At 36.6% G+C, this 15,460-nt stretch overlaps 1 long non-coding RNA gene across 1 annotated transcript in view; it reads left to right on the plus strand.

Annotated features, from left to right (window-relative positions):
• The window catches only part of LOC122664983, a 32,080-nt gene that overhangs the window by 9,976 nt on the left and 6,644 nt on the right, over nucleotides 1–15,460 (plus strand). The window contains exon 2 of the long non-coding RNA XR_006333409.1: nucleotides 10,402–10,411. This is a non-coding gene — a long non-coding RNA (uncharacterized LOC122664983). The remainder of the gene's footprint in view (nucleotides 1–10,401; nucleotides 10,412–15,460) is intronic.

Below are 15,460 nucleotides of genomic sequence, written 5' to 3' on the forward strand. Positions count from 1 at the left end.
ATTTGGTATTCCATGATAAATCCGTACCATTCTCCTATTTCATCCCATCTCACCAAAACCCATCAAAACAAACAGGGTTTTAGGAAACCAAGCCAGGCCTAAATATAAGGTGGATCTGGGCTTAATTATGAGAATGAGGCCCATACTAGAGTAGGCCCAGCTGGCCTTTGTACGAGATGATTCCTATAACCCCATGGAGATTGGTTCAGATGTGTCCCCACTCGTCCCCATGTAACGTCTTTTTTTATAAATGAAAAAAATAGGACAGATGGTTAATTAGTACATATACGTTCACCTGTTGGTACGTTTAGAAGAACCGAACTCACTACTTTAACCTACCTATATAATGTTATTTTGAGGAGTTGGATGCCTCCGTCCGCCCTGGCCGACATAAGGTGTTTTGGGGGTGCGGTAGGGTATCTCATCTTCGTCTGCTATAACAGCCACTACCGTCCTTGCGACTCTTCCATCCTTTTGATTCTTTTAGTATGGTTCTTCCTCTTTCTTCTTCATCTGCATCTTCATTCTTTCTTCATCTCAAGGTTTAACAGCATAAGGTATGAATCCTCAATCTAAGTTTTGGAATTATGCATTGAAAGTGCTACTGTAGTTAGGGGTTTATGTTGGAAGGTGTGCTGTTCTTAATGTTTTGAGTTTTCCTCTTGGCTTCTAAAGGTATATAGAATTGATGTTGAAATATTGAATCATTTTCGTTATTTCTTTTTCCGTTTTCCGTTTTCCGTTTTCCGTTTTCCTTTCCCATTTTTCTCTTTTACCCTGGAGATTACAAGGTGGGATTATTCCTTAAGATGAAATGCACTCTTAAGCTCAAGGTGGAAGGTGGAAACCACCTTGGCCTTTTTCATTGAAGGCAAATTAGAGAGCGGATTGAATTGAAAACAACAATTGTTTGTTGGCATTTTCCTTGGAAAGATTAGAGTGGTGGTAACAACTGTATATGATGGAAGATTCAGATCTTATTTTCTAGAATGAGTTACCCTATTATTGTTTTCTAGCAGATTATTTAAAAGCTAAATAGCTATGGGGCCGAACCATTCTTTTGATGGGCTCGCTGATGCAGAGGTTCCCATAGAACGATCACACCTCCTGCATTATGATTACAAGGTATTGGCTGTTCTCATTTAACCCATCTTAAATCCTTGTTTAATCTAGTCGTTAAATTATGTCATGCATGGAAGTGATTATGATCTTTCCATCTCAGTTAATCAATGATATGGAGAATGTGTGCACAAATCGAATCAACGATTTACCAGGGGATTATAAGGTTTGTTTATCTCTTTCTTATGTAATCAATGATTTTTTAATTAGAATTTATATTCTCTACGTGTGTGTGTGTGTGTTTGCGTGCGTGCATGACGGTGTACTTGTGGTCGTGCATGTGGGAATATTGAGATGACATTTTATAACTCCTGAAGCAGAAAGCTAGAATTCATTTATAATGCAAAAGAGAAAACAGCCCAACACCAGATACAAGATTTCTTCGATCTAATAAAATCTTGACAAAAGTTATACTAAGTATGTAGGAGAGGAAGAATCCCGTCAGCCACTTTTTTAGGATCCGTCCATTTCAAGAAAAGGGGGCAGCGGCTGCACTTAGGTGGCATATATGGTTGCGGTAAATTTTTACCTGTGTAATATGCCTCGTTAAACGGCAGTTAAACAAACAGAGTCATTTTAGAAAAAAATTTCAGGAACCGTAATATATTACTGCCACTATATATAAGTATTCAGCAATGGTAACATATTACCGCCTCCATTTGTCACTATTTGGCATCAGTTATTCTAGATCGCATATGATTGGTCCTAATTAAAAGTGGCATAGCATTAACCGCAACGGAAGCTAATGCAGTATTATATGTTTAACGGCGGTATATTTTACCGCCCCTATTTGTAGGGAGTTGGCAATGGCATTAAATTACTGCCTCTGGTTGGTCTTAATTGAAAATGGTAAAGTTTTAATCACAACTGGAGTGAACTATTTTTTATATTTAATGGTGATATTAAATTACCACCGCTTTTAATGCGAGTATGCACAAGCGGTAATATATAACCACCTCTGTTTGGAACTATTTGGCAGCGGTTATTATTGGCCGCTGATTTGTCTTGATTAAAAGTTGTAATATTATAACCGTTACTGGAGGGAATGTTATATTATTTATTTAGCGGTGGTAATATATAACTGCCTCTATTTGTTAGTATTTAGCTGCGGTAATATGTTACTACTTCTATTTGGTTAAGTATATATTGGCTCTCTCTCTCTCTCTCTCTCTTTCTCCCCAATTGCTGAGCAGGGAAACATTTTCCATCTTTATGGGGTAAGGCTGTGTTCATTTGACCTTCCCCAGACCCTGCTAAACTCGGGAGACTTGTGCAATGGGTACGGCCTTTGTTTATTTGTGGATTTTCTCCTCTATTTTGTATGTTTCTCCATTGTAATTGTTCTTCTTGTTGTTAGTAGCTTTAAAATTTTGAGTTCATGATATGGTCAGTTGGTTGACTGCAGTAGAGAGAGAGAGAGAGCGCTTGGTTTCACTTGCTATGCAGTATGTAAATATATATATAGATTATTAAAATGTTCAGAATAATTATCATTTTAACATGAATGTTTCATTAAAAACATATGATACTATGATACTCCGACCCTCATTGAGAAACCAGAGAAGAAGATGTGGTTGAACATAGGATGATTTCATCCAACCAGTTCTTTTGCTTGATGTACGCTCTGTCTGGTTTTTTATTTTCTTGATTGTCCTGTGCTTATCCTCTGTGTTCTTGTTACCGGATTGGAAGTTTATTAGTGGTTTAGAGGGTTATCATGTCAATTGATGGTATAGGGAGCAAGCCATTGTTTACCCTTCCAAGGAATAAACACTAATAAAATTTGAAATGAATTAGAACAAGAAAAAAGGTTCTTTGGCTCTTTGCTGACTTCTCATTCCGAAACATCTTGAAAAAGACCTTGATCGAATTCTGTATATGAAGCCTCTTAGAAAATTTTGGATTCAAATTCACAAGTTTGATGATCCAAAGTAGCCCATCTTTCATGTGCTGGTGGTCTTATATAATTATATATTGAACTGTAGCTCTATATAAAGTATGACAGTGGTATCAAGCTTTGTGAGTTGGATGATGAGTTGATATTTGATGTTTCAGCTTCAGCTAGTTAATGATGTGTTTCTCAAGTGATTCCATGTTTTAACTTTAAGGCTATCAAGTCCAAAATATGAGATTTACGCATCACTTTCATACTTCATGTGGGCCATTCACAAATGACAATATATAAATACATTTACTAAACGTTGTTTCCTTTAACTTTCATGTGCTTGATACTTGTATCAAAACCTATTCACATAAAAGTGAAGAAGGTAATCAGATTATTGTGGGTGAGAGTTGAGGCACTCGTTGTGTACAAGGCCTGATTAGTCCATTTAAGAAAACTTTTACTTTAAGCAGTTGAATTAGAAGACAACCAGGTCAGGTAATGTTCGAGCCTGGATGCTCTTTCTTATTCTGCAGCGAAGAAATCTCCACCAGCTGCTCCGAATTAGAATCTGTTAATAGTTTCACTCTATTATTAAACACTTAAGCATAAAGTGAAGCAGTGTTAGCTATCCTCATTAATGATTGAGCACTTATACCTTTAATACTTGCAACCTCTTTATTATTCTCTCCCCCCCCCCCCTGTATTTTCCTTTTTGAAATTGTAAGTTATTCTTGTTTTCTTATCTCCCTACTATTGTAAAAGGATTTCTGCTACTCTCTTAGAATCACTTCCATACATCTATGATACCAGTTAACCAATCTACACGTAACAATTTGTAGCTTCATATTGATATTATATTCTTCACTCTTTATTGCTTTGCTCTATAATCCCAAATCTGAAACTTAAGTTTTCGTCTAATTCTGATCATCATTTTTCCTTGAGAGTACGTATAGGCTGCATTTGGTTGCACCCCGTGGAGTGATTCCTCTGATCTTGTTCTGCTGGAGCATAATGGTGGTCGGTTTTTTTTGTTTTGGGGGGGGGGGGGGCAAATTTTGTATGATCTTCTGTTTCGGTCTGTATGCTGAGGAGTAAGGACATTTGATTCCTTAGCCTTGTGACGCATGCCTCCTCTCCTTAAGTCGCTGCAATCGCCTCCGTTGACGGTTGGCATCACTGTGTAGGCCACCCCCATGAGTATGTCCTTTATTTCTTGTTGTGCACCAATATCAGTCCACTCGTCTCCCTTCAGTCTTTCCGGCCTGTCAACTTTGCAAGCCCAGTAGGTTACCGTTAGCGAGTGTCATTCTCGCTGCTTGCTTCCTCTGGATTTAGTCTATAGTGATATCTGGCGTCATTCCCCTACTCCCTCTGTTGAAGGGCAACTCTACTTTGTGATTTTTGTAGGGGATTAGGGACATTCATTACTGAAGAAAATAGGTTTTGTAGGAAGATGTGCATGGTTAGAAAGAATTATCCAATTAGGAGAGGTCATGCAAAGCCCAAAAGAAGGCTAATCTGATCAAATAACATGGACAACAAAAGAAGACGTGTAAAAGTTTTTTTTTCTCGTCATTAATGATGGTGAATCATCTTGTATAGAATGTTTAGTTTTCATTCAAAGAAAATACTAGGTTTCTTTCTTTCTTTTCGTCTTTATACTTCAAGAACAAGCATTGATCACCAAGCTTTTTATGTGCAGACTTTTAGTGGAGGACAGGTGAAGCCCAAAAGAAGGCTAATCTGATCTAATCTGATGGACAGCAGAAGAAGACAAGTAAAAGTTTTTTTTCTTCTTATCATGAATAATGATGAATCATCTTGTATAGAATGTTTAGTTTTCAACCAAATAAAAAACTAGGTTTCGTTCTTTCTTTTCTTCTTTATTCTTCAAGAACAAGCATTGATCATAAAGCTTTTTATGTGCAGATTTTTAGTCCTACTTGGTCGGGTGGACAAATTGCCCAAAAGTCAGAAGAATAGGAAAACAGTGTAGGGAAAGATGACACAATCATCTGAGGCTGAACATCAAGATTCCCCTTCTTCTTCCTTATATGTTAGCAATCATTGAATCCATCCCAGGTGGTCACGTAAGTCTGATTTTTCATAGTTGATGCTGTGGAAGAAGACCGAAGATCTAGAGTCTTCAATAACCTCGATATTGACTCGTCTCCACCATCCATCGTTGTGGTAAGCATTGACCACATCGTTGAGTTTGAAATAGTGATCAGTGCGCATAGGAGGACGAGCCCTAACATTGAACAAATCAACGTACTCGTTAAGTGGTTTGGAACCTCCTTCGTCCTCCAACGGGCTCAAGTACTCCACAAGTAGCCACCTCTTCCTCCTCAACGATAATTTCAACGGCGAGTAGATGATAATGGCCTCGAAGCACACCCATGCATTGGAGGTTGTGGTTTCAAAAATTGGGAATAGCTTCTCTTGTGAAGCTAAGGGTAAGACTTCTTATATTTTCCCCTCCCAAACCCTACAGTAGCGGGAGGCTCGTGCATTGGGGCACTCTTATTATATAATATATTTGTGCAAAACTCTACTTTTTCATTTAAGTTAATAGGTAGCAAGTAAATATACTTACTATCATTGTGATCTTGTTGCAATGCAGGTTAAGCAAATGGAAATCCTACTTTCTGATTGTACTAGTATGCTAGTTGCCTTATCAGGTATAACCCTCTTTTTTAAAGTTTGAAAAGATATTATCATTGTTTTAATTAAGAAAATTGACACTACACCAATTACTAATCCGGTCTAATCATTAATTGTAGGTGCCAACCAAAAGAGATGGCATTCAAGAGCCTTGCAAACATTAGCCATGAAGCCCGGAGAAAAGAAGCCGTTGAGAATCAATGACCAAAATCAATTAGTTGGCACTAACCGCACTGACATCAGTACATACTTTAGCACGTGTTAGGACAGCCAAAGATTTGTCAGTCAACTACCCTGATAGCCCATTGAGGGATCCAATCTCTCAGGCATATTAAAAATGTATTGTGTTTAATGTCTAAAATATTTCTCCATTATCTTGTAGGAAAAATATTAAATAGCGAAACATTGGAGAAATTTGGTAATTTTGATGGTGTCATTCCCATTGTGTGTTAGAGTTATTAAGGGTATTTTGGGAATTTCTTTAGTTATTGTCTTACATTATATTAATGAAGTAATATAGGTGTGGTACAGACTTTGAGGAATGTTTTATTCCCTTTCTACCTACCTTCTACCAATGTCTTGATCCCATCTGGGAATTAGTTTCTATTTTAATGGTTGGTTAATTCTGTCAGAAGTTCTCTCTATAACTGTTAGCCGATAGTCAAGTTCTGGCTTTGTTTATGTTCCTCCCTTTTATAAATATTGATTGATATTGATGGGTGTTAAGGATTTTGATAATCAAGTGCTGTTATGGTTAATTTGATAATTCTCTGTTGCTGGATTACTACTGTTTGTTGCTGTAGACTGATATAATATTGTACTAGTGTTGTATTTGGGAGATCCTATAGTAGACTTGGTTTAGACTTTCCAAAACCTAGCTGTACATGAATTCATGTTTTCTCAGATAGTTGGATCTGCACTTGGGGTATCCACACTACATTATTGATCCCATTGAAGTGTGTGAGAATGTGAGTTTCGACATACCATGGTATTTCATAAAATTTTCTATGGGGTTCATTAATGTTGTCTTTATTTATATTCTCCCCTATTATCAGTAAATTTTATGTCCCTTCCTGTTTACCTACTTACCCTGCAGGGTTTGTGAACTGGCATCAAGTTTTGGTGTTCGTTTCCATGTTGATCTGTGCCTTGGTAAGAAGAGATTAGTGGTGATCTCTACAGCCCATCCTTGGCTGTGTTGACATTACACTGATTTCTTGTAGGAGAAAGAGGAACATGGCAGGGAATGAGTTTTGAAAGTACAGATCAGAGTGTCTCCATTAGTATTTTTCTTTTTAATCCAACATTGGATTGATCTTTCAATTGAGTCACTCAGACTTGGGGTTTTGTAGCCATCGATAATTGATAGGATTGTAATATCATATCATGTGTTGCAATGGATCAAGGATTGAGCTGAGATCTTGTAGAGATATGTAATTGATAGGAATCTAATATCATGAGTTGCAATGGATCAGTGACAAAGCGTTAATCGTCACTTGTTTTGTTTGAAGCTATTGAAATAACCCCATTTGGCAGAGGTTCCCTACCTTTCAGAAGAAGAAGAACCAGGCCATCTGGTAGCCCCTTTTGTTCATGGGCATGTTATCTCCTAGAGGTGTTCTAGTCGACCAAAGGAATTGGTAGCTGTTGACCCTCATCTTTGTAAACACGAGTAGAATCAAATGGTTCTACTGGAGAGCAATGTCTCTAACAATATCTGAAAATGCAATTAAAAGTAAGACAATGTGTTTCTGGTTTCTTGATTGAAAGCCATTGTCATACTAAGTTTGGGTTTATAAAGGATTGAATTGAAACTGATGCGACAACAGTTCACTACACTACTGAATAAGATTTATGATAAAGACATGATGAATTCCATTTTTCTTCCAATATTTGTATAATGGAATTAAAATGTAAAAGTGAAAAAAAAAGAAGTATAGTTTCTTATTAGTTGAAAGCCATTGTCACACAATTTGGGATAATATAGGATGGACTTGATGTTGGACGTGAGGCCATCAACTACATTTTTATATCTTCTAAATCAAATTAGGCCTTGTTTGTTCCTAAGTTTTAACCTAAAAAAGTTCACGACTAGGGAAGAGACTGGGCAACCCTTTCATATGGTTGTCATACTACGTGTTCTTATGAATGGAGATTCTATGACGCAAGTGTGTGTATATATTGTGCGTACATTAAATCGGATCATACGAGAATTTTGCATGTGTTATGTTGGTTGATTTGGGATGAAATTCTTGTTAGTAGTGTATGTTGAGTCGCAGGGGTCCTTATCCATGCAGCCACGCATTTTGAATTTTGGGGCAACAATAGATGATGTCACACTGACTATACGTCGGTGTGCTGATTTGCAAAGTCTGATAAAAGTCAAATGAGGTACCCTTAAAAGGAATCAGTTGCCATATGGGAGAATATCAAATAGAGAGAGAATGTCTGTATTTGAATGGACACAAATTCGGATCCGGTGACATTTTCATAAATTGTGTACAATTTTTTTTAAATTAAAATTATTTTATCAAATATTTTTTGAAAATATTTTATTGGTCCAATCAATTACAGAAACCCAAAACAAGTAATTTCAGTAGAATGGGCCTGACAGTAATTAATTACAGGACTTATAGTCTATAATGTGATATTGGAATGTGAAGAGCCTATTTCGTAAATAACTTCTACTTTGGCAATTATTTGTTATAATTATCTAGAAGTGTTCGTTTCGATAGATATTCTATTAGGATCCTACCTCTTCCCATGATTATTGTTAGCTAAGGAATATTTTTTTTTATTGACAACTTTATTTGATATGATTTCAATGTGATTGAAATCACAGTATAGTGAGATAAGATTTCATTGACCTAATTGGTATAATTTCAATGTGATTAAAATCATGTCTTTTTTTTTTATGGTAATAAAATCATATCCAATTAGGGGGTTATGGAAAGCAAGGAGAAGGAAAATAAAATCATATCTAATTTGGGGTTTATGGAAGGCAAGGAGAAGGGGGACAAGATTCGGTAGATTATTAATTCTCTTCATTACACCCCCCCCCCCCCTCTCTCTCTTATAGTTGAGAAAAGGGTTTTGAGAATACCCTTTTTTTTTTTGGTAAACGAAAAAACCCATATGTTAAAGTGTTGTTGAGTGGTCATTCAACAAAAATAAAAAAATGTGAAAGATTTGTGGAAAAGTTAAGATTCTAAGGAGAGTTAGCATTTTTGAACTTCAAGAGATAACAAATCTCCAGTTAATTTTTAAGTTCGTTGTGATTGAAATGCCTCGCATTGGGAGGGACAAGCTGCACTTGGGTCATTTTCTCCACAGTTTTGTATCAAAGCCACTCTTTTTTGGTGCGAGGTTCTTTGAATTTATTATTGCATTTTTTTTTGTGATCCTTCTTGTTTTCATTAAAAAAATATGGTTCATTAAAATCCTTACAAAATCAAACACCAATTGATTCTTTTTGTGTAGGACATACTTAACACATAATGTAACAACTACTCAAAAAGAAAGAAAAAAAGTACAACCTTTAGACAAGATAGATTTACAGGTTTAAAGCACAAGATCTCTAAAAACCTGTAAAGGCCATAGAAAAAAGAATGCTCAGCTAAAGTGTTGGTGAGTAATGTTGATCATTAGCTCTTAAAGGTCCCCAAGTCCCTTATCATAGGCCACAATTGTTTCTGATAACATTAGCTCGAAAGAAACTTAAAACACTTGTGGGATGTTTGTCGACCTCTAATGGTCAAAAAAATATAATTGTTTAAATTCTAATGCTAAAAAATATAGCCATAATTATTCATTGTTCTGACACGAGTGCAGACGTCTACTCAATACTTGTGGATGTCTACACCAAGTTGCGGACGTCTTCTATCTTCATGTAGATATTTGCACCAAAGTGTGGATGTTGTCAAACAAAGAAACTTAAATTCAACCCTATTGGAAATTTATCTTCTCAAGTGCACCACACTTAAGAATCCAACCGTCCACTTAACACTTGAGAGAATAAAAAGACGTCACTACCCATGGTTTTACGCACTTAAGAGGATGAAAATCCCACCTGATTTATTATATATTTGGTATTCCATGATAAATCCGTACCATTCTCCCATTAGTTAATTACATCTCACCAAAACCCTTCAAAACAAATAAGGCTTTTGGGAAACTAAAGTCAGGCCTGAATATAAGGTGGATTTGGGCTTAATTATGAGAATAAGGCCCATAATAGAGTAGGCTGTTCTGGGCCTTGTAAATTACTATTGGTACCCATTATTTTTACAATTCAAATCTTCTATGGCGCGTTACCCATAGGGGTCTGGGCGATTCAGACTGAGTCGTATGTGTAATTATCACCTTACCCTTGTCCAAACGCAATAAGGCGGTCATTGCATGCGTGACCCAATCTGCATCGCACAGGCTGTTACGGACAGCGCACCATAGAAGATCTGGATCCCTACTTTTAACCTCCTATATAATGTTATTTTGAGGGGTTGAATGGCTCCGCCGACATAAGGTGGTTTGGGGTGAGGTAGGGTTTCCCATCTGCGTCTAATATAACAGTCTCTGCCGTTCTTCCGGCTTCTCCATCCTCTTGATTCTTTTAGTATGCTTTTTGTTCTTTCTTCTTTCTTCTTCATCTGCGTCTTCACTCTTTCTTCATCTCAAGCTTTAACAACATAAGGTATGGATCCTCAATCTAAGTGTTGGAATTATGATATTTAAAGTGCTACAGTAGTAAGCTAACTGGTTTGATGTTGGAAAGCATCCTGTCCTTAACGTTTAATTGAGTTTGCCTCTTGGCTTCTAAAGGCATTATAGATTTGAGATTGAAATATTGAATCATTTTCGGTATTCCTTTTTCCCTTTTCCATTCTGTCTTTCCCATGTTTCTCCTTTTGAGCAAATTATAGTTCCAATTGAATTGAGAGTGGTGGTAACAATTGTATATGATGGAAGATTCAGATCTTATTTTCTAGAATGAGTTACACTATAATTGTTTTCTTGCAGATTATTTAAAGCGAAATAGCTATGAGGCCGAACCATTCTTTTGATGGGCTCATCGTAGTAATCGCTGATGCAGAGGTTCCCATTGAACGATCACACCTCCTGCATTATGAATACAAGGTATTGGCTGTTCTCGTTTAACCCATCTTGAATCCTTTCCATCTAATCGTTTAATTTTGTCATGCATGGAAGTGATTATGATCTTTCCATCTCAGTTAATCAATGATATGGAGAATGTTTGCACAAATCGAATCAACGATTTACCAGGGGATTATCAGGTTTGTTTATCTCTTTCTTATGTAACCAATGTTTTTTCAAATAGAATTTATATTCTCTACATGTGTGTTTGCGTGCGTGCATGATGGTGTGCTTGTGATCGTGCATGTGGGAACATTGAAATGACATTCTATAACTCCTGAAGCAGAAACCTAGAATTCATTTGTAACATTGGTTACAAATGATGAATTCTTATGTAACCAATGTTTTTTCAAATAGAATTTATATTCTCTATGTGTGTGTTTGCGTGCGTGCATGATGGTGTGCTTGTGATCGTGCATGTGGGAACATTGAAATGACATTCTATAACTCCTGAAGCAGAAACCTAGAATTCATTTGTAACATTGGTTACAAATGATGAATTCTTATGTAACCAATGTTTTTCCAAATAGAATTTATATTCTCTATGTGTGTGTTTGCGTGCGTGCATGATGGTGTGCTTGTGATCGTGCATGTGGGAACATTGAGATGACATTCTATAACTTCTGAAGCAGAAACCTAGAATTCATTTATAACGCAAAAGAGAAAACAGCCCAACACCAGATACAAGATTTCTTACATTTAATAAATTCTTGACAAAAGTTATACTTAGTCTGTAGGAGAGGAAGAATCCCTACAGTCACTTTTTTAGGATCCGTCCACTTCAAGAAATGGGGGCAGCGGCTGCCTCCATTTCTCACTATTTGGCATAAGTTATTTTAGACAACATATGATTGGTCCTAATTAAAAGTGGCGTAGCGTTAAGCCGTTAACCTCAACTGAAGTTTATGCAGTATTAGTTATTTAACGGCGGTATATTTTACCGCTCCTATTTGTAGGGAGTTAGCAATGTCATTAAATTACTGCCTCTGATTGGTCTTAATTAAAAACGGTAAAGTTTTAATCATAACTGGAGTGAATTATTTTTTATATTTAATGGTGATATTATATTACCACTGCTTTTAATGCGAGTATCCACAAGTAGTAATGCATAACCACCTCTGCTTAGCACTATTTGGCAGCGGTTTTTTTGGGCCGCCTCTGATTTGTTAGTATTTAGCAGCGGTAATATATTTCTGTTTCTATATTTGATTAAGTTTATGTCTGCTCTCTCTCTCTCTCTATCTCTCCAATTGCTGAGTAGGGAAACATTTTCCATCTTTATTTGGGGATTTTCTCCTCTATCTTGTTTGTTTCTCCATTGTAATTGTTCTTCTTCTTGTTGTTAGTAGCTTTAAAAATGTGAGTTCATGGTATGGTCAGTTGGTTGACTGCAGAAGAGGGAGAGCACTTGGTTTCACTTGCTATGCAGTTTGTAAAGAAATCTATATATACAGATTATTAAAATGGTCAGAATAATAATCAGTTTAACATGATTGTTTGATTAAGAACATATTATACTGTGATCCACCCACCCTTATTGAGAAACCAGAGAAGAAGATGTGATTGCACATAGGATGACTTCATCCAACCAGTTCTTTGGCTTGATGTACGTTCTGTCTGGTTTTTTATTACCTTGATTGTACTGTGCTATATATCCTGTTTCTTATTTCTGGATTGGAAGATAATTAGGAGTTTAGAGGGTTATCATGTCAACCTATGGTATAGGGAGCCAGCAAATTCTTCTAAGGAATGAACACCAATAAAATTTGAAATGAATTAGAACAAGCAGAAAGGTTCTTTGGCCCTCTTTGCTGACTTCTCATTTTGAAAAATACCTGTATCTAATTTTGTATCTGAAGCCTCTTAGAAACCTTTGGATTCAAAGTCACAAGTTTGATGATCTAAAAGTAGCCCATCTTTCATATGCTGGTGTTCTTATATAATTATATATTGAACTGTAGCTCTATATATAGTAGGACAGTGGGATCAAGCTTTGTGAATTGGACGACGAGTTGACATTTGTTGTTTCAGCTTCAGCTGGCTAATGATTTGCTTCTCAAGTGACTCCATGTTTAAACTTTTAAGGCTATCTAGTCCCAAATATGAGATTTACACATCACTTTCATACTTCATGCGGGCCATTCACAAATGACAATATATAAATCATTTACTAAAGGTCGTTTCCGTACACTTGAGAATGAAAGAGAAGCAGGGTTAGCTGTCCTCATTAACGATTGAGCAATTATACCTTTAATACTTACAACCTCTCTATTATTCTCTCTCCTCCCCCGCCCCCCCTTTATTTTTATTTTTTAAATAGTAAATTATTCTCTCTTTCTTCTCTCTTTATTATTGTAAAACATTTCTTATACTCTTATAGAATCAATTCCAGACATCTATGAGACCAGTTAACCAATCTACACTTAACTTTATAGCTTTATATTGTTGTTACATTCTTCACTCTTTATTGTTGCTGTATTTCTCATCTTGTATAGAATGTTTAGTTTGCATTCAAAGAAAAAACTTGATTTCCTTCTTTATTTGCTTCTTTATTCTTCAAGAACAAGCATTCATCACAAAGTTTTTTATGCGCAGGCTTTTAGTGCAACTTGGTGGGGGAGAAATTTCCCAAAAGTTGGAAGAATAGGAAAACAATGTAACGAAAGATGACACAATCATCTGAAGCTGAAAACATCACGATTCCTCGTCTTCTTCCACCTTGTTTTCACTTTATGTATTTGGATTTCATTAAATCCCGCACACGGGAGAAAGTTGAGTCCATGGAAGCTTTTCAACTACTGCCACAAAGACCATATTTTAGTACCCTAGATCAGTATAATGAAGAGTTGCATGGAGGACTGGCTATAGGGTACATGGTGGCCTTTGCAAACTTGGTGGAGAGGTCGTGCAAATCACAGGTTGATGACCCAAGGAGCATGCTTGAAAACAAACTGAAGGCTCTTGCAGAACTGGAAACTCTCGGATTTCAAGCTAATCCAGTGAAGTCTCGACTGCAGGAGTTGCTAGACATTAAAGATAGGCAAGTGAAGCTCAAGGAACATTCAAGGGCAGTAGAAGGTCTGATAATTGAGAAGAAGCATGTGAGCAGTACAATTGATGCTGAAATTGATGAGATAAATTGGAAGATGAAGGAGCTACTACAATCTCTAACCATGCTGAACAAGAGATGGGTATGACCCAAGGAGCATGCTTGAAAACAAACTGATGGCTCTTGTAGAACTGGAAACTCTTGGATTTCAAGCTAATCCAGTGAAGTCTCGATTGCAAGAGTTGCTAGACATTAAAGATAGGCAAGTGAGGCTCAAGGAACATTCATGGGCAAAACCACCATGGCGGCAAGTCACTTGCCTAGGTGACGCCTTGATAACTATGAGAGAGAGAGAGAGAGAGAGAGAGAGAGATTGGTTTCACTTGCTATGCAGTATGTAAAGAAATCTATATATATACAGATTATGAAAATGGTCAGAATAAAAATCAGTTTAACATGGTTGTTTGATTAAGAACATATGATATACTATGACCCACCCACCCTCATTAAGAAACCAAAGAAGATGTGGTTGAACATTGGATGACTTGAACCAACCAGTTCTTCTCTGGTTTTTGAGTACCGTTGTTGTCCTGTGCTATATATCCTTTGTGTGCTTATTACTGGATTGGAAGTTCATTAGTGATTTAGAGGGTTATCATTTCAACTGATGGTTTAGGGTGCAAGCCATCATTTATCCTTCTAAGGAATAAACACTAATAAAATTTGAAATGAATTAGTACAAGAATAGAGGTTCTTTGGCTTTGCTGACTTCTCATTCCGAAACATCTTGAAAAAGACTATTCTGTTTATGAAGCCTCTTAGAAACCTTTGGAATCAAATTCATAAGTTTGATGATCTAAAAGTAGCTTATCTTTCATATACTGGTGGTTTTATATATTATATATTGAACTGTTGCTCTATATAAAGTAGGACAGTGGGATCAAGGTTTGTGGGTTGGATGCATAGTTGTCAAGGCCGCCTTGGCTGCCTAGGCAGGTGCCTTGCACGTCTTGACTGATTTATTGATGTCGACTTGAATTTAGACCCTCCCCAACGCCTTGGGACGCCGTGACAACTATGGTTGGATGATGAGTTGGTATTTGATGCTTCAGCTTCAGCTAGCGTAACGATGTGTTTCTCAAGTGACTCCATGCTTAAACTTTAAGACTATCAAGTCCAAAGTATGAGATTTACACGTCACTTTCATACTTCATGTGGGCCATTCACAAATGACAGTATGTATATCATTTACTAAAGGTTGTTTCCTTACACTTTCATGTGTTTGATACTTTTATTAAGACCCATTCGCATAAAAGTGAAGAAGGTAATCATATTTTAGTGGGTGAGAGTTGAGGCACTCGTCGTATACAAGGCCTGATTAATGGTCCATTTAAGAAAACTTTTACTTTAAACGGTTGAATTTGAACTAGGATAGGTAATGTTCGAGCGGGGATGCTTTTTCTTATTCTGCAACAAAGAAATCTTCACTGTTCCAAATTAGAAGATGTTAATACTTTCACTCTACTATTAAACACTTAAGAATGAAAGTGAAGTAGGGTTAGCTGTCCTAAGTAATCACTGAGCAATTATAC

Source organism: Telopea speciosissima, chromosome 6 (assembly GCF_018873765.1).
Source record: "Telopea speciosissima isolate NSW1024214 ecotype Mountain lineage chromosome 6, Tspe_v1, whole genome shotgun sequence".
In the NCBI taxonomy this organism is placed as follows: Eukaryota; Viridiplantae; Streptophyta; class Magnoliopsida; order Proteales; family Proteaceae; genus Telopea; species Telopea speciosissima.